We start from the raw sequence: 19,432 nt of genomic DNA, 5'->3' as shown, positions 1-19,432 counted from the left end.
AACCGATGTTGGTGTGTTTACATCCCCGTAACTTAGCGATAGATTAAGTTAGTTAGTTAGTTAGTTAATTTGGCTCAAAAGCAAATAGCAAGGCCATGTAGTTAAGTACAGGGTGGTGTTCATGTAAAGAGTTCAGGCCACTTGAGGTCTAGGGAGGCTTTGAACAAAGCGGTCGTCGGCATCTTCACCATCTCGTCTGGCAGCTTGTTCCACGGATCCGCAACTCGGACGGAGAAAGCTCCTCTCCTTCGATTGATGAAATCGTCGCAGGTAGAGCTTTTCGGAATGACCCCGCAGCCGACGCTCCGGAGCAGGAGTGAAGAACAGCTCTTTGGAGAGGTTACACTTCCCGCTTATGATGTTGTGGGCGAGAATGAGATCACCACGGCGGCGGCGTTTTTCAAGAGAATAAAGGTCGAGCGTCCTCAGCCTTTCTTCGTAGGACAAATTTTTGAGACCATGAACCATGCGGGTAGCCAGCCTCTGGACTCTTTCGAGGTGCTGTATGTCTTTGAGGAGATAAGGAGAAGAGGCTTGAATCCCATACTCCAATATGGGTCTCACCAGCGTGACATAGAGTGGCAGGAATATGGCTGCTGTGAGCATTCCGAATGACCGTCGAATCAAAAACAGAATCCGCGCGCTTTGTTGGCAGCATGGACGCACTGGGCCGAAGGCGAAAAGGAGGAATCCACCAAGATACCCAGGTCCTTTACCTGATCGGTCCTCTCCAGCAGCAGACGACCCGGCTCGAAATCAAGTTGAGTTGCAGGAGTAGAGCCGACAGGCAGATGACAGCACTTTGACACGTTCAGACACAGGTCCCAATCGTTAGACCACTTCCAAATTTGGTGGAGGCATCGACGAAGATCCTCTATACTACCGCGAGGAGCGACCAGTTTGATATCGTCGGCAAATAGAAGGGTGTGTTGCGTGAGGTCGTCGGGCAAGTCATTTATGAAGATTAAGAACAAGGGCCCAAGCACTGAACCTTGAGGCACGCCACTGCTCGCACTGGAGACGTCGGACCGCGAACCATTAACTTGAACTTGGAAGGAGCGATCTGAGAGGAAGGCACCAACCCATCGTACAATATCCGGATGGAAACTATATGCTTGAAGCTTGACAAGTAGTAGGCGGTGGTTTACCGAGTCAAAAGCTTTGGCAAAGTCCAATAAAACGATGTCAACAGCATCACTATCATCGAGGATGCGCGTCACCAATTCTTCCATTACTAGTAAGTTGGTCAAGCATGATCTCTTCGGCACGAAGCCGTGTTGGGAATCAGTGATCGAGGCTGTGTTTAGGAGGTGGAGCATCATACTTTTCTTAAGGATGGTTTCGAACATCTTGCTGATTATTGATGTAAGGGAAACCGGTCGGTAGTTAAGCGGGTCTTCGCGGCTCCCTTTCTTGAAAATTGGGCAGATTATCGCTGTTCTCCAGTCTGCAGGTATAACACCCGTCGCCAATGACATATTGAATAGTCGTGTTAAGGGCTCGCAGATGACCGGAGCCAACGCTTTGATAACCCGTGGGTGTATGCCGTCAGGGCCGTGACCCTTGTTGACATCGAGGCCTTGAATAACACGTTTGACTTCGTCCCGCGTGATGATCAATCGAAGCATTGGAGGTACCGATCTATCAAATGGAGGGGTTTCACGACCATCATCTTGTTTGAAAATAGTTGAAAAAGCCTCGGCAAATAATTGACTGTTGATAAGGGTCCTCAATCGATACGCCTGTTGAGTCTACCAACGTTGCAATCTGGTTGTTCAAGCGGGAATTCCGCTGGACATGGGCAAAGAAGGTTTTTGGATTGCTACAGGCATTTGCCGCGATTTTGTATTCATAACTGAAGCGTTCTTTCTTTTCAATTTTCACGGCTCGGTCTCGTTGAGTTTTGTACACCTCAAAAGCTGCAGTCGAATCCAGATTTTTGAATTCAGCCCAAGCAATATCTCTGAGTCGACGTTCTCGTTTAACCTTCTTCGTCACCCATGGCTTGTGTTTCTTCCTCTTGGGAAGCCTAACGGGAACTGCCTGGTCAGTCAAACAGATTACATATGCTTTGAGGGATGACCATAGTTCGTCAACTGAGGACAACGTCATCAAGGAACGCCAGTCCAGAAGCGTGGAAGCCTCGGTTAGAATTTCAGTATTAGTTGCAGAGAAGACTACGTGGCAGCGAAGTAATCGTGGGCGTGGAAAAAGTTATGTGCATGACGAACTTCAGGACCGCATGATCACTCTTGGCAAGAGGGGCGCACACAGATACGTCTGACACTGATCTTGGATAGCGGGAATATACCAGATCTAGCATAGATGGCTGCTGCCCAGACCGATGCTTTGTCGGATATTCAACATGTTGCGATAGAAAACAATCTTCAGCCACGTCAAGAAGGGCCTGGCCGAACCGGGAAGATGTACAAATTGATGCGGGCCAATCGATCGTGGGAGCGTTGAAGGCGCCTAGTACCAAGCAGTCATGCGAAGCTGAAACGAATCTTATCGCTTCGAGTAGATGAGCATCGTCCTGGGGGTCGGCTAGAGGCGGCCTGTAGACAGCCAACACGGGCAGGTAAAACTCAGATAGGCTCAGCTTGCAATAGACGGCATCGAATTTGGTTGTAGGTTGAGCATTTGTGGGTAGAATACCGCAGGACGGTTTGTGCTCAGACTTAACATACACAGCAACACCTCCACCTCGCCTTTTTCCTGTCACATCTGAAAAGGACGTAGCCCTGCAGGTGGATTTCTGAGTCCTTTACTGCTGGAGTCAGCCAAGTCTCGGTGATAGCTATCACATCAGGGGAGTCGCGTGTGGCCAGTGTAAATAGTTCACTGAACTTCGGGAATAAGGAGCACGAGTTGGTGTAGACGATGCTGAGCTGTGAAGTCTGAGGGGCGGGAGTTGGGGAACAAGCAGAATAAAGGGCATCAGAGATAGCATCGTTGACGGGGGTATCAACTTCACTTCGATTTGCCCTCACATCACTTTCCCTGTCAGCACTACAGCATGGGACCAGAGGTAGGACTTGATTATCTGTCCATCTTGGATTCGTAAACCCTTCTCTCCCATTTGTTTCCTCATCTTTAGCTCGGATATCAGGTTCCTCCGGCGAATTCTCTCTCTTAGTACCGATAGGCTTGTTACTTGTTACTGAGATACAATGAGGAATCACTTTTGTTTACTCTTTTACTTGTTTCAGTCATTTGACTGCGGCCATGCTGGAGCACCGCCTTAACTCGAGCAAATCGACCCCAGGACTTATTCTTTGTAAGCCTAGTACTTATTCTATAGGTCTTTTGCCGAACCGCTAAGTTAAGGGGATGTAAACACACCAGCATCAGTTGTCAAGCATGTCGGCGGGGACAAACACATACATATATACAAGACGGGCTTCTTTCAGTTTCCGTCTATCAAATCCACTCACAAGGCTTTGGTCGGCCCGAGGCTATAGTAGAAGACACTTGCCCAAGGTGCCACGCAGTGGGACTGAACTCGGAACCATGTGGTTTGGTAAGCAAGCTACTTACCACACAGCCATTCCTACTTTCTATGTTAACAGCATTGTTTTAACGTCGACTTTTCCATGCTTGCATGGGTCAGACAGAATTTGTACAAGCGTATTTTTTTTTCTACAGCCAGATGCCCTTGCTGAGCCAACACTCACCTGTTTCCAAGTAAGGTAATATTTCCGAGGTCCAGAAGATCAGAAATGTGTGACGGTAATTTCGTTTATGACACAAAAACTCAAAGCAAGAAGACAACGACACACACACACGACGAGTTGGTTTCAATTTCCATTTACCAAATTCACTCCTGAGGCTTTGGTTGGCATGGGTCCTATAGAGGACACTTGCCAAAAGCGGCACACAGTGGGACAGAACCTGAGATCATACAATCAAGGAATCTCCTTACCAGCTGAATGCCTTTTCTACTGATAACCCATATATTTTTCAGGGAAGGGGTATATTATTCTATGTATTTTTATAGGCACAAAACCTTCATGACCCATGAACAAGGAAAATTATATTTTTAATGCCCATGGTTGAGTAATCTTCGGAGAAGCAGCACAAATGCAAACACGTTTCACTCATTAGACTGTGGCCTTGCTGGGGCAATGCTTCATGGAATTTTAGTCGAACGAATCGCCTCCAATACTTAAACACAGCAACAAAGTTTCTGTCTACCAAATCCACTTAAAAGATTTTGGTTGGCGCATAGCTATAGAAGTCACTTACCCAAGGTGGAACACAATGAGACTGAACCTGGAACCACGTGGTTGGGAGGCAAACTTCTTAGCCATACTATTTATTTTCTGGATTTATCGGGAATGCCATCACAAACACTATGTTTTACTGAAGCAAGTTACTGAGAGTTACTTGTCGATCTTGGTAATGCAATAAGGGCAATTCCTTGTGGTTGAGTGAGTTTCAGGTCAACTTAAATAGGCATAGACGTGGCTCTGAGGCAAGAAGTTTGCTTCCTAGCCATATATGGTTCTTGGTTCAGTCCCACTGTGCTTTCTTTTGTTTCTTAGTCTTGACATTGTGTGATAGTTTTAAAGGACAAGAAATATGAAACTGAAGAAAGAAAAAATAAGGAAAACAAGAATTCAAGTGTAAAAATAGAGTTTATTTCACCAATATTTTGGCAAGTACATTGACATGACAACTTACAATGGAGAGTAAAGAATGGTGACATCAACAAGCATTGGGAAAATATTACATATATGTAATTTAGTCCTTTATTATTTGAACTGACCCAGACGTTTCACCATACAAGCCAACACAGTATATAGTGTAAACATCCAAATATCTATATTTCCAAATCCTGCTGTATTTCAGAGGGAACTTTTGGTCTTGCAAAAAGTTAACCTAGCTTTAGCCTGAAAATTTTCACTTGTAAGCTGGAAAATGTGGTACCTGTTTTATTAACATCTGTATGGTACCTGTTTTATTAACCAAGCAGATCTGGCCTCTCACACGTACCCTACAGTGTCATTTTAAAACTAAATGATCATTGAAATTTTCAAAATGTTAATGTATGATTAATTCAAAACAATGTAGTTAAACAGGCATCACAATTCACAGAGTGATCTGAATGCTAAAGGGTTAAAAATGATCAACTGTGTTTATATTCATATACCATATAAAAATGATTCATAAAACAATGGACAACAAATGATCAATCAGTAAAGCCAAATATTTTGACAAACATAAATAATTAACCAAATTCAAGATTTGTGACAAAATATTTTTGATATTTTTTCAGACACAATACCATAGTCTACAAAAGAAAAAAAAAAAAAAAAACCTACTGCAATGAACATATAAGAAAAAAAAATTCTACTGCAGTGACCATATAAAAAAATAACAATTTTGCTGCAGTGACCATATAAAAAAAAAATTACTGCAGTGACCTTATAGGAAAAAAAGAAAAAAAATACTGCAGTGATCATTTAAGGAAAAAAAAAAAAAAAAAAAAAATCTACTACACTCACCATATAAGTAAAAAAAAAAAAAAAAAAAAAAAAAAAGTGCCCAGGAAGGCCAAGAAAATACTTCTTGCCTGAACTGTTCTTTATAAATGTGGATTTTACCAAACAAGTAACTCAGTGCTATTATTCACAAGTGAGTACAGTAATTTCTTTTAAATTTATTAACTTTTCTATTATTTAACTTGAGCTATTAATAAATTTAATAAATTTAACATCTGTCTCTGTGTATATATTGAACAATTTCTCTTAGTTGTATATGTTTAAAAGCCTAAAATGCTCATGTCACAACACCATGGTTCTGGGTTCAGTCCTACTCTGTGGTACCTTGGGCAAGTGTCTTCAACTTATAGGCAGGGACCAACCAATGCATTTTATGTGGAATTGTTTGATGGAAACTATATGAAGCCTGTTGCATGTGAGTATATATACCATCTCTATTATGTGATGCATGCTATGGCTGGCTATTAACAAAAAGTGAAAAATACTCATTAAAAATCACAATAATTTACAGGGTAATGGCAATAAGGGCTGTGGAATGGATAGTGAAAGGGTCTGGCCTGGCAGGTGTCTCAGGGTACTGCAGCCTGGGCCCAGCCATTACCTTGCTACTGCAAGAAAGTTCAGACCATTGAATATTTCTGGAATATTTGCACCTCAGATTATGAATCCCTTTTAACATTCCCCGAAAGGGCTTTTTTTGAGGTTTCAAAACTGTCTCTGATAATAATTTTGAATACTTATAATTCTATTTTTATCTTTTACTGGTTGGTTTCAGTCACTAGACTGCAGAGTTTAGTTGAACAAATCAACCCTAGTACTTTTTTTTCTTTTTAATTATATTAGTATCTGATACTTATTCTATTGGTTCCTCTTTGCCAAAACAAGGGGATGTAAACAAACAAGACACACACAAAAGGCTTCTTTCAGTTTGTCTACTAAATCCACTTTGGGGTACTATATTTGCTCAAGATGTCACAGTCATGTGGTTGAAGAGAAAACTTCTGAGTACACAGCCACGCCAGCACTTCTGTGGTAAATTAATAGTATTCAATGACCGCATCCTGTCCCCTTTAGTTGCTGCCCTTTCATCCCACATATATGACACTAACCACGTCTCTTCAATTCCTTTTCCTTCCCTCCCGGGCCCTCACAACTCTTCTTCACCTTAGACGTAAAATCCCTATACACGGTAATTCCACACAACGATGGTCTCTTAGCCCTCCAATACTTCCTCGATCGTCACCCTGACCCCACACTCAGCACCCCCACCCTTCTCCACCTGGCAGAGCTCATCCTCACCCTCAACTGCTTTACGTTCGCTGGGGAAACCTACCAACAGGAGTCTGGAGTCATGATGGGGATGAGAATGAGCCCCAAGCATTCTCTCAATTCTCCAGGCTGGCCCCAGAGCTATATGGTCGCTACATAGATGACTATAGGTGCCACCTCCCTCTCCCATGAACAACTGCCACTTCATCTCTTTCTTCTAGCTTCCACCCTTCTCTTCAATTCACTTCTATCTCTGACACCTCTGTTAACTTCCTTGACATCTCTCTTACCATTGACAACCCCACCCATTCCCTCACCACGTATATTTTCACCAGTAAGAAATGAAATCTCATTGGCTAAATAAACACAAAGAAAATTTCATGAGAGCTATAAGCCATCCAATGTATGATACCATAATGAAGAAGGTCCTTGAATGTATTAAACTTAAAGAGATAAGAGGCAGATAAAATGGCACCCTGTTTGTGAACCTCAATCATAACAGGTACATAGGCACAGTGTACATCGGATGAACCAGATGATTTATCAAGTAATAAATAGTACACAAGCGTTAAGTTGTATGATACACTTGGTCTTCAACAACAGAATGGCACTTCACAATTCTTGTGACCTGACATTACAAGATGGAATTCGCCAATTTAATAATGACAGTGAGGGACTAGATTTCTTTCGCAAACAATATTATTCCCAGTACTGTAAATAACCCAACAGCAGACAGGAAATCTGCTAGCGGCAGCGTACATAGAAGCAAGAGACTTCCGTGGTTGGACAGCTTTGCATGATGCTGTGAATAACCATCAAACTGAAGCTGTGAAGCTCTTAATAACTCAGAGAAGCGAGATAAACTGGAAGAACAAATATGGCCAGACACCTCTCCATTTGGCAGCAGGGTCACGTGAGAAGGAATGGACAGATGTTGTGGCAGCATTAATAAAACTTAGCGCTCTTGAGGTGAATGCACGAGATTAAGAAGGGTCGCACACATCTATACTGTGCCTGTTCAAGTGGATACACAAACACAGTTGCCATGTTGAGTAAAATGGCATCGATGTCAATGTGGTAGACAAAGGTGGTAACACACCAGAGGCAGTTCAGGAGCGTATTATACAATCTTTGATAAAATCAATGATGATGACGCTGAAAGTGTGAAAACCTTAATAGAGAAGAATCCAGATCAAATTCACAAACGTAATGTAAGGGGACAAACTCCTTTAATGTTTGCCTGTGTAAACGGCAACAAAAGAATAATTGAGATGTTTATAGATGCAAGACAATTCCGTGGTTGGATAGCCTTACATGATACTGTGAATAACCATAAAACGGATGTTGTGACGCTCTTAATATCTCGGAGGAGCGAGGTGAATGTGAAGAATGAATCCAGATATGATGATGCTGAAGGTGTGAAAACTTTAATAGAGAAGAGGCCAGATCAAATTAAGAGGACAAACTCCTTTAATGTTTGCCTGTGTAAACGGCAACAGAAGAATAATTGACATGTTTATAGATGCAAGACAATTCCGTGGTTGGATAGACTTACATGATACTGTGAATAGCCATAAAACGGATGCTGTGAAGCTCTTAATATCTCGGAGCAGCGCTGTGAATGTGAAGAACTAATACGGCCAGACTCCTCTCCATCTGGCAGCAGGGTCATGTGAAAAGGAATGGACAGATGTTGTGGCAGCATTAATAAAACATAGCGCTCTTGAGGTGAATGCACGAGATAAGGGTCGCACACATCTATACTGTGCCTGTTCAAGTGGATACACAAACACAGTTGGCATGTTGAGTAAAATGGCAGCGATGTCAATGTGGTTGACAAAGGTGGTAACACACCAGAGGCAGTTCAGGAGCGTATTATACAATCTTTGATAAAATCAATGATGATGACGCTGAAGGTGTGAAAACCTTAATAGAGAAGAATCCAGATCAAATTCACAAACGTAATGTAAGGGGACAAACTCCTTTAATGTTTGCCTGTGTAAACGGCAACAAAAGAATAATTGAGATGTTTATAGATGCAAGACAATTCCGTGGTTGGATAGCCTTACATGATACTGTGAATAACCATAAAACGGATGTTGTGACGCTCTTAATATCTCGGAGGAGCGAGGTGAATGTGAAGAATGAATCCAGATATGATGATGCTGAAGGTGTGAAAACTTTAATAGAAGAGGCCAGATCAAATTAAGAGGACAAACTCCTTTAATGTTTGCCTGTGTAAACGGCAACAGAAGAATAATTGACATGTTATAGATGCAAGACAATTCCGTGGTTGGATAGACTTACATGATACTGTGAATACCATAAAACGGATGCTGTGAAGCTCTTATATCTCGGAGCAGCGCTGTGAATGTGAAGAACTAATACGGCCAGACTCCTCTCCACATCTGGCAGCAGGGTCATGTGAAAGGAATGACAGAATGTTGTGGCAGCATTAATACAACATAGCGCTCTTGAGGTGAATGCACGAGATAAGGGTCGCACACATCTATACTGTGCCTGTTCAAGTGGATACACAAACACAGTTGGCATGTTGAGTAAAATGGCAGCGATGTCAATGTGGTTGACAAAGGTGGTAACCACCAGAGGCATTCAGGAGCGTATTATACAATCTTTGATAAAATCAATGATGATGACGCTGAAGGTGTGAAAACTTAATAGAGAAGAATCCAGATCAATTCACAAGCGTAATGTAAGGGGACAAACTCCTTTAATGTATTCCCATGTAAGGTCAACACAAGAATAATTGAGATGTTTATAGATGCAAGACACTTCCGTGGTTAATCTTTACATGATGCTGAGAATAGGCATCAACATCAAGCAGTGAAGCTCTTAATATCTCAGAGCATCGAGGTGAATGTAAAGAACTAATATGGCCAGACTCCCCTCCATTTGGCCGCAGGGTCATGTGAGAAGGAATAGACAGATGGGATGGCAGTATTATTGCAACAGAGCGGTGTTCTGGTGAATGCAAGAGATAAGAATGGTCGCATACCTCTACTCTGTGCCTGTTCAAGTGGATACACAAAAACATATACATAACCCAGAATAAAAACCCAATAATCGAATCTGAAGACATGGCGTATTATACAATCTTTGATAAAATCAAAGATGGTGACACTGAAGGTTTGAAAACTTTAATAGAGAAGAAGCCAGATCAAATTAAGAGGACAAACTCCTTTAATGTTTGCCTGTGTAAACGGCAACAGAAAAATAATTGAGATGTTTATAGATGCAAGACAATTCCGTGGTTGGATAGCCTTACATGATACTGTGAATAACCATAAAACGGATGTTGTGACGCTCCTAATATCTCGGAGCAGCGCAGTGAATGTGAAGAATGAATCTAGATATGATGATGCTGAAGGTGTGAAAACTTTAATAGAGAAGAAGCCAGATCAAATTAAGGGGACAAACTCCTTTAATGTTTGCCTGAGTAAATGGCAACAGAAGAATAATTGAGATGTTTATAGATGCAAGACAATTCCGTGGTTGGATAGCCTTACATGATACTGTGAATAACCATAAAACGGATGTTGTGACGCTCTTAATATCTCGGAGCAGCGCAGTGAATGTGAAGAATGAATCTAGATATGATGATGCTGAAGGTGTGAAAACTTTAATAGAGAAGAAGCCAGATCAAATTAAGGGGACAAACTCCTTTAATGTTTGCCTGAGTAAATGGCAACAGAAGAATAATTGAGATGTTTATAGATGCAAGACAATTCCGTGGTTGGATAGCCTTACATGATACTGTGAATAGCCATAAAACGGATGCTGTGAAGCTCTTAATATCTCGGAGCAGCGCTGTGAATGTGAAGAACTAATACGGCCAGACTCCTCTCCATCTGGCAGCAGGGTCATGTGAGAAGGAATGGACAGATGTTGTGTCAGCATTAATAAAACATAGCGCTCTTGAGGTGAATGCACGAGATAGGTCGCACCTCTTATACTGTGCTGTTCAAGTGGATACACAAACACAGTTGCGATGTTGAGTAAAATGGCTCGATGTCAATGCGGTTGACAAAGGTGGTAACACACCAGAGGCAGTTCAGGAGCGTATTATACAATCTTTGATAAAATCAATGATGATGACGCTGAAGGTGTGAAAACCTTAATAGAGAAGAATCCAGATCAAATTCACAAGCGTAATGTAAGGGGACAAACTCCTTTAATGTATTCCCATGTAAGGGTCAACACAAGAATAATTGAGATGTTTATAGATGCAAGACACTTCCGTGGTTGGACATCTTTACATGATGCTGAGAATAGGCATCAACATCAAGCAGTGAAGCTCTTAATATCTCGGAGCATCGAGGTGAATGTAAAGAACTAATATGGCCAGACTCCCCTCCATTTGGCCGCAGGGTCATGTGAGAAGGAATAGACAGATGGGATGGCAGTATTATTGCAACAGAGCGGTGTTCTGGTGAATGCAAGAGATAAGAATGGTCGCATACCTCTACTCTGTGCCTGTTCAAGTGGATACACAAAAACATATACATAACCCAGAATAAAAACCCAATAATCGAATCTGAAGACATGGCGTATTATACAATCTTTGATAAAATCAAAGATGGTGACACTAAAGGTTTGAAAACCTTAATAGAGAAGAAGCCAGGTCAAATTCACAAACCTAATGTAAGGGGACAAACTCCTTTAATGTTTGCCTGTGTAAACGGCAACAGAAGAATAATTGAAATGTTTATAGATGCAAGACAATTCCGTGGTTGGAAAGACTTACATGATACTGTGAATAACCATAAAACTGATGCTGTGACGCTCTTAATATCTCGGAGCAGCGAGGTGAATGTGAAGAATGAATCCAGATATGATGATGCTGAAGGTGTGAAAACTTTAATAGAGAAGAAGCCAGATCAAATTAAAGGGACAAACTCCTTTAATGTTTGCCTGTGTAAATGGCAACAGAAGAATAATTGAGATGTTTATAGATGCAAGACAATTCCGTGGTTGGATAGACTTACATGATACTGTGAATAGCCATAAAACGGATGCTGTGAAGCTCTTAATATCTCGGAGCAGCGCGGTGAATGTGAAGAACTAATACGGCCAGACTCCTCTCCATCTGGCAGCAGGGTCATGTGAGAAGGAATGGACAGATGTCGTGGCAGCATTAATAAAACATAGCGCTCTGGAGGTGAATGCACGAGATAAGGGTCACACACATCTATACTGTGCCTGTTCAAGTGGATACACAAACACAGTTGGCATGTTGAGTAAAATGGCATCGATGTCAATGTGGTGGACAAAGGTGGTAACACACCAGAGGCAGTTCAGGAGCGTATTATACAATCTTTGATAAAATCAATGATGATGACGCTGAAGGTGTGAAAACCTTAACAGAGAAGAATCCAGATCAAATTCACAAACGTAATGTAAGGGGACAAACTCCTTTAATGTATTCCCATGTAAGGGGCAACACAAGAATAATTGAGATGTTTATAGATGCAAGACACTTCTGTGGTTGGACAGCTCTACATGATGCTGTGTAAAGGCGTCAGCTTGAAGCCGTGAAAATCTTAATATCTCAGAGGATCGAGGTGAATGTAAAGAACTAATATGGCCAGACTCCCCTCCATTTGGCTGCAGGGTCATGTGAGAAGGAATGGACAGATGTGGAGGCAGTATCATTGCAACAGTGCGCAGTTCTGGTGAATCCACAAGATAAACACTGCAGGTAGATCAATGAAATTGTTCAACTATATTAAATAGTTATCCGGACTCAAAGAATATGCACTCATTAAGATGAAGCAAGAGTGGTGCCAGAAGCAAAACAATGAAAATTTCTTAGGAGCTTTAGCTCATCCTATGTTTGATTCAATAGCCAGAAATGTGGCCGATTCATGCAAAATGGAAATACTCGCCACTAAATTCCAAAACATGAAATGGAATAAATTCCATGTTCGTGAATATCACACTGTAGCTACATCACTACGTATATTTCAAAATATATTGAAAGTACAAAACATTCTTATAGATGAATTTGTAACAGACGTATGGAATCTTCTAAATCAAAAACTTCCAAAAACAAACACTTTCGTACTTAAAGGAGTCCCAAGTAGTGGAAAATCATATATTTGTCGCAGTATTGCACAACTCTTTCGATATTCAGAAACAATACAAGGTACATCTTCTTTCCCTTTCCAAGATATGTACCAGACCGAAATTTGCCTCTTTTAGGAACCTAACATGACGTTAGAAACGCTTCAAACCTTCATAAAGTTGGCTGAAGGAGTAGACACTGCAGTATCCGTAAAATTCAAAACCAAACTCCTTTAATGTTTGCCTGTGTAAACGGCAACAGAAGAATAATTGAGATGTTTATAGATGCAAAGACACTTCCGTGGTTGGACAGCCTTACATGATACTGTGAATAGCCATAAAACGGATGCTGTGACGCTCTTAATATCTCGGAGCAGCGAGATGAATGTGAAGAACTAATAAGGCCAGACTCTCCTCCATTTGACAGTAGGGTCATGTGAGAAGAAATGGACAGATTTTGTGAAAGCAATAATGAACCATAGCGCTCTTGAGGTGAGTGCACGAGATATGAAGGCTGGGGGGGGTGCAGTTTTGGAATTGAACATGCATGCGGAGCCTGAAATATTAGAACAATTGACTGAGAATACCAGAATGGGATATTTTTCATTTATCATTTTCGTATTTCAATTTCCATATTTATGTAATTGTGATGTTTTATGTCCCCTCTGTTTAGCCCTTTATGGGTAATAAAGACATATATATAGGCTAGTCTAGGTGAGTTGTTTGTTACCATGAAATCGGAAGATGCATCTTTCTTGGCAGCAAAGGTTATTACACCTAGCAATAAGAAGTGTAAAAAAGGGCACCGCATGATAAATTGGTAGCGAATAATGTTTGCTGGCGGTGTAATCGCAAAGGCTGCAATCAGGAGTTGTCTGTCCGGAAGGGAACATGGCTTGAAGGCTGCACGCTCCCTCTGCAGACCGTAGTCCTTTTTTTGTACTCTTGGGTCAAGGAACTGACTACAGTGCGTTATTGTGTAGAAGAACTGGGGATGAGCCACGGTTCAGTTGTGGATTACAACAATTATGTGCGAGAAATATGCGCGCATGACTTGCTAATGAACCCAATTGTAATAGGTGGTCCTGGGAAGATTGTCGAGATAGACGAGAGTCTTCTCTAGGAGGAAGTTTAATCGAGGAAGGGTGTTACCTCAGCAATGGGTATACGGTGGGGTGTGTCGTGAGACCAGAGAAGTTCTCCTTTATGCAGTACCTTGTACAAAATTGCAAACCTTCGTTCCTTCAAATTTATTTCATTTCAAATTACAATAGGAAACTTGATGTGCCTTTTGGGCGTAATTCCACAACCTGCAAACACTGACGCTGACAATTTCGACAGGGACACGCTGCTCAGACTGCAAAACATGCTTCATGTACACAACAGCTACATTCGAACTGGGGATGAGCCACGGTTCAGCTGTGGACTACAACAATTATGTGCGAGAAATATGCGCGCATGACTTGCTAATGAACCCAATTGTAATAGGTGGTCCTGGGAAGATTGTCAAGACAGTCTTCTGTAGGAGGAAGTTTAATCGAGGAAGGGTGTTTACCTCAGCAATGGGTATTCGGTGGGGTGTGTCGTGAGACCAGAGAAGTTTTCCTTTATGCAGTACCTTGTCGGAATTGCGACACACTCGAAGAATGCATCCGTCGCTCAATCCTCCCAGGTACCACAATATTTAGTGACCTGTGGAGGGCTTATTCACATATTCCAGAGATCGAGGGATACAATTTGACAGAATGGTGAACCACAGCATCGAGTTTGTTGACTCCGTTGATAACACACACCCAACAAATAGAGAGTACTTGGGCGTGTTTGAAATGGGGTAACAAGCGACTTTGTGGTACATATCGTTCTATGATTGACATATAAATATATCTTAATTGTAGTGTGAGAAAAGTATATATATTCTAGATTTTTATAAAAATATATTCTTTCAAAAACATTTTATCATCAGAATATATATACTTTTCTCACACTACAATTAAGATATATTTATTTTAAATCGTTCATCTCCCCCCCCCCCCACAACAAAAATTAGTTTGAAAGAGGGGACAGAGAAAGTTCTAAAATCTAACCAATCAGAGCTAACTGACTTCTTACCACGATAGTGAAAATAACTTTATTAGTTATTTTCACTTTATCTTCACCAGTTGAACTGTGAGATAAAATTAAAAAATAATGTTGTATGAGATAGAAAGTATCGTGAAAGACTTTGATAGTATTTATTCCTTCCTCAAGGACAAAAAGGTCTTTAAGTTGCTCTTCGCCAAATTGTTCGAGATGCCAGAGAGAGATGACTGATAAAACACAATCAAGAAAAAGTATTTCGCTGCCCAACTCACAAAGGGGAAAAAGAATCAATTAGAAGGAACTCCTATCTCGAAAATAGCAGATTGAAACTACATGATTTCATACATATAATATATTGTTGGGGCAATAACCTAACAATAACAGCAACAATAGCAATGACTGGATTGTCAAAATGTACCGTTATTCAATGGTTCCAATACATGCGAGATATCTGTAGTAACAATCTGGTCAACAATCCATACCAAATTGGTGGTGTCGGAAAAGTTGTTGAAATAGATGAAAGTCTGATGTGCAAGAGGAAGTACAATAGAGGGAGAACACCACAAGAGAGATGGGTCTTTGGAGGTTATGATAGAGAAGAGAAAAAAGGCTTCCTACTCTTCGTAGGTGACCGTTCCTCGGAAACTCTGCTACCCATCATCAAAAAATATATTAGACAGGGCACAACAATTCATTCGGATTGCTGGGCCGCCTATAATGGGATTGCAGAAATGGATGTGACACCAAAATACATCCATTTCACAGTAAACTATTCCCAGAATTTTGTGGATCCGCTAACAGGTGTACACACAAATTCTGTGGAATGTTACTGGAAAAATGCAAAAAGAAAATTTAAAACGATGATGGGGGTACATTCCACCATGGTGGACTCGTACCTTGAGTTTCTGTGGAAGGAACAGTATGGACAAAATGAAAACGATTGTGTGATGAATATTCTGAAACATCTTTCAGAATGGTATAAAATTTGAAGGGGTATGATGTCACGCGTGTATTGAAACCATTGAAAAGAAAATTTAAAACGATGATGAGGATACATTCCACCATGGTGGACTCGTACCTTGAGTTTCTGTGGAAGGAACAGTATGGACAAAATGAAAACGATTGTGTGATGAATATTCTGAAACATCTTTCAGAATGGTATAAAATTTGAAGGGGTATGATGTCACGCGTGTATTGAAACCATTGAAAAGAAAATTTAAAACGATGATGAGGATACATTCCACCATGGTGGACTCGTACCTTGAGTTTCTGTGGAAGGAACAGTATGGACAAAATGAAAACGATTGTGTGATGATATTCTGAAACATCTTTCAGAATGGTATAAAATTTGAAGGGGTATGATGTCACGCGTGTATTGAAACCATTGAAAAGAAAATTTAAAACGATGATGAGGATACATTCCACCATGGTGGACTCGTACCTTGAGTTTCTGTGGAAGGAACAGTATGGACAAAATGAAAACGATTGTGAGATGAATATTCTGAAACATCTTTCAGAATGGTATAAAATTTGAAGGGGTATGATGTCACGAGTGTATTGAAACCATTGAATAACAGAAATTAGAACGTGACATTTCTGCTAAGCTGCCGCAATTGCTTAATTAAGACTTAAATTGAAAGGTGCAAATATGTGACGAGGTTGAAAAAAAATACCCCAGAAAAAAAATGTATTTATCTAATTGACTACTATTTTGCTACACTGTCATAAAATCGCTACAATATCATGAAAAAATTAAGGTATGTACAACATATATTATTGTATACATATATACAGTATCTACAATAAGTTAGTACACACAACGATTTTTTAAAAATTTTTACTTCTTAGAACTTTATTTTTTCGTAGGATTTAAATGAAACTCGATGTGAACCTAGCCATATATGTAAATTTAAATATGCATAAACGTTAGGGTTCAAATTTGTTGTTTATTACAAATTATAGGAGAAAATCCATAGTCACAGTACAATAAATTAGTACACAGCTATGGAAGTCACTAATCATGAATAAATATTTACTTAAATAGCTATAAATTGCAGAACTTTCTGTTGGCACCTTTTTATTGTACCCTAATAAATAACCAAAGGCATTTCATTGGCTGTTTGTTTACATTACGCTGCTATTGCTTGGATCTATTGCTACCAAAGTTTCTCTCATATTATTCTTGGAAATGGCTCCTCGTGGCAATGAATTACATGAAAAAACTCGTGAAACTATTGTTAATTTATTCAAGAGTGGTCATTCATATACGGAAATAAGTGGCAATGTAAATATCAGCCGAAATACGGTAACAAAAGTTGTTCAACGGTACAAAAAAGCTGGAACCGTCACAAATGGCCGCCGTCCCGGTCGACCAAATAAGTTTTGTGATCGAACTAAGAGGCGCATGAAACAACTTATAGAGGGAAACAGACGTCGGAGTGCTGCTAGTGTCGCAGAAGAAATTTCACACAGTTTAAACGTAACTGAGTGCTCAGACAGTGCGCAACATTCTCCACGAAGACGGGTTTAACGGCTGCATGCCCCGAATGAAGCCTCTGCTGAAAACTTCCCACAAAAAGAAGCATTGTGAATTTGCTAATAATCATAAAGACAAAGATATGCAGTTTTGGGACAAAATCCTTTGGTCTGACGAGACGAAAATAAATCTATTCGGCTCAGATGGCGTTAAGCGTGTGTGGCGACGAAAAGGGGAGGCTTACAAGGATAAGTGTGTCGTGCCAACTGTCAAGCATGGAGGCGGGAGCTTGATGATTTGGGGGTGTATGAGTGCCAAAGGAGTTGGACGACTTGCTTTCATCGAAGGAAAAATGAATTCAAAACTATTGCCAGATATTGGAGGAAAACATGTTACCAAGTTTAACAAGTGTTGGCAGACGTGGAGTTTTCCAGCAGGATAACAACCCTAAGCACACGTCGCGGCCTACGAAGGCGTTCTTAGAAAGTAAGCGAGTGAATACCTTACCATGGCCGAGTATGTCACCTGATTTGAACCCAATAGAGCATCTGTGGGAGCATCTAAAACGGAAAATTGCAGGGAAAAATCCGAGAAATAAACGAAAACAAGGAGGTCATCAAATGTGAATGGAACGCAATTCCGGCGGAGACATGTCGCAAACTAGTGGAATCAATGCCTAGGAGGTTGTCTGCTGTTATTGATAACAATGGAGGCCATACAAAGTATTAAAAATAGGCTTATTTGTTTAAAGCGCTCCTGTGTACTTACTTTTTGTTACTTGTTCTAAATGTTTTTGTTTAATTATTCTACATTGAAAAGATATTTGTTCCTTCATAGTTTATAAAGTTATTAAACCACTACATGGCTATGTTCACATCGAGTTTCATTTAAATCCTACGAAAAAATATAGTTGTAAGAAGTAAAAATTTTTAAAAAATCGTTGTGTGTACTAACTTATTGTAGATACTGTATATACACTTTTAAAAATTATTTACTTTGTTCAAAAAATATTAATATTAATTAATTTTCAAGAATTATTTAATTTATATAATTCATTAATTTTATTCTGTAAAATAGTAATTAATTCATTTATCTGTAAATCCGCGAGGAAAGCGACTATGTAATTTTTTTGTGTAAAATTGAAAATGTTATATACACACACACACAAACACATTTTTTGTGAAATCCAACACCTTTTTGTCTTAAAAAAGCAGAAAGGTATCTGAAAAAATCCCCGGGGGGGGGGGGGGGGGGTTTTAACGCGCATTGCACACTGCGCATGCGCAAGTCACCTCGTTGGATCTCGAGTAGAGAACCTACGTCTGGCGCGCGCGCCCGTGCAACAGGGACCACTACAATAGACAAGTACCTGATTGACATATCTCGGCGAATTCATGAGGTGGCGCAGACACGAGAAATGTGACCTTTGGGAGGAATTGCTGGCAAACATTAGAAATTTCTCCAATTATTGTTAATCCTTTCGGTACTAGATTAGCTGAGGATTACTTGACATTTTATATCTGCTGTAATATTTGCAGCTTTAATAAATTGTTATAGTATGAAACAATTGTACTAAATTCCCGGATCTATTCTTGTTGCTTCTTTTTGGTTATATATATATATATATATATATATATATATATATATATATATATATATATTATATATATGTGTGTGTGTATATACTTTCATCATCGTTTGAACAAGCAGACACTTAATTTTTCTCAGATAGAAAGACATCAACCCGGAATCAAAACCCAATAATCGAATTTGAAGACATGATGTATTATACAATCTTTGATAAAATTGAAGATGGTGACGCTGAAGGTGTGAAAACCTTAATAGAGAAGCACCCAGTTAAAATTAACCACCATGATGTAAGGGGACGAATTCCATTAATGTATTCCCATGTAAGGGACAACACAAGAATAATTGAGATGTTTATAGATGCAAGACACCTCTGTGGTTGGACAGCTCTACATAATGCTGTGTATAGACGTCATCTTGAAGCCGTGAA

At 40.2% G+C, this 19,432-nt stretch overlaps 1 long non-coding RNA gene across 1 annotated transcript; it reads right to left on the bottom strand.

Moving 5' to 3' along the window:
- Positions 1–4,621: 4,621 nt before the first annotated feature.
- LOC118766008 lies at positions 4,622–5,347 on the bottom strand. The gene is made up of 2 exons (XR_005001931.1): positions 4,995–5,347; positions 4,622–4,947 (listed from the first exon to the last, which is right to left on the bottom strand). It is a non-coding gene; the product is annotated as an uncharacterized LOC118766008 (long non-coding RNA).
- Between the last annotated feature and the right edge of the window lie 14,085 nt (positions 5,348–19,432).

This window comes from Octopus sinensis, linkage group LG14, assembly GCF_006345805.1.
Source record: "Octopus sinensis linkage group LG14, ASM634580v1, whole genome shotgun sequence".
NCBI classification, from domain to species: Eukaryota; Metazoa; Mollusca; class Cephalopoda; order Octopoda; family Octopodidae; genus Octopus; species Octopus sinensis.
The sequence above is the reverse complement of the archived record's forward strand: the minus strand, read 5'-3'. Positions and strand labels throughout refer to the sequence as shown.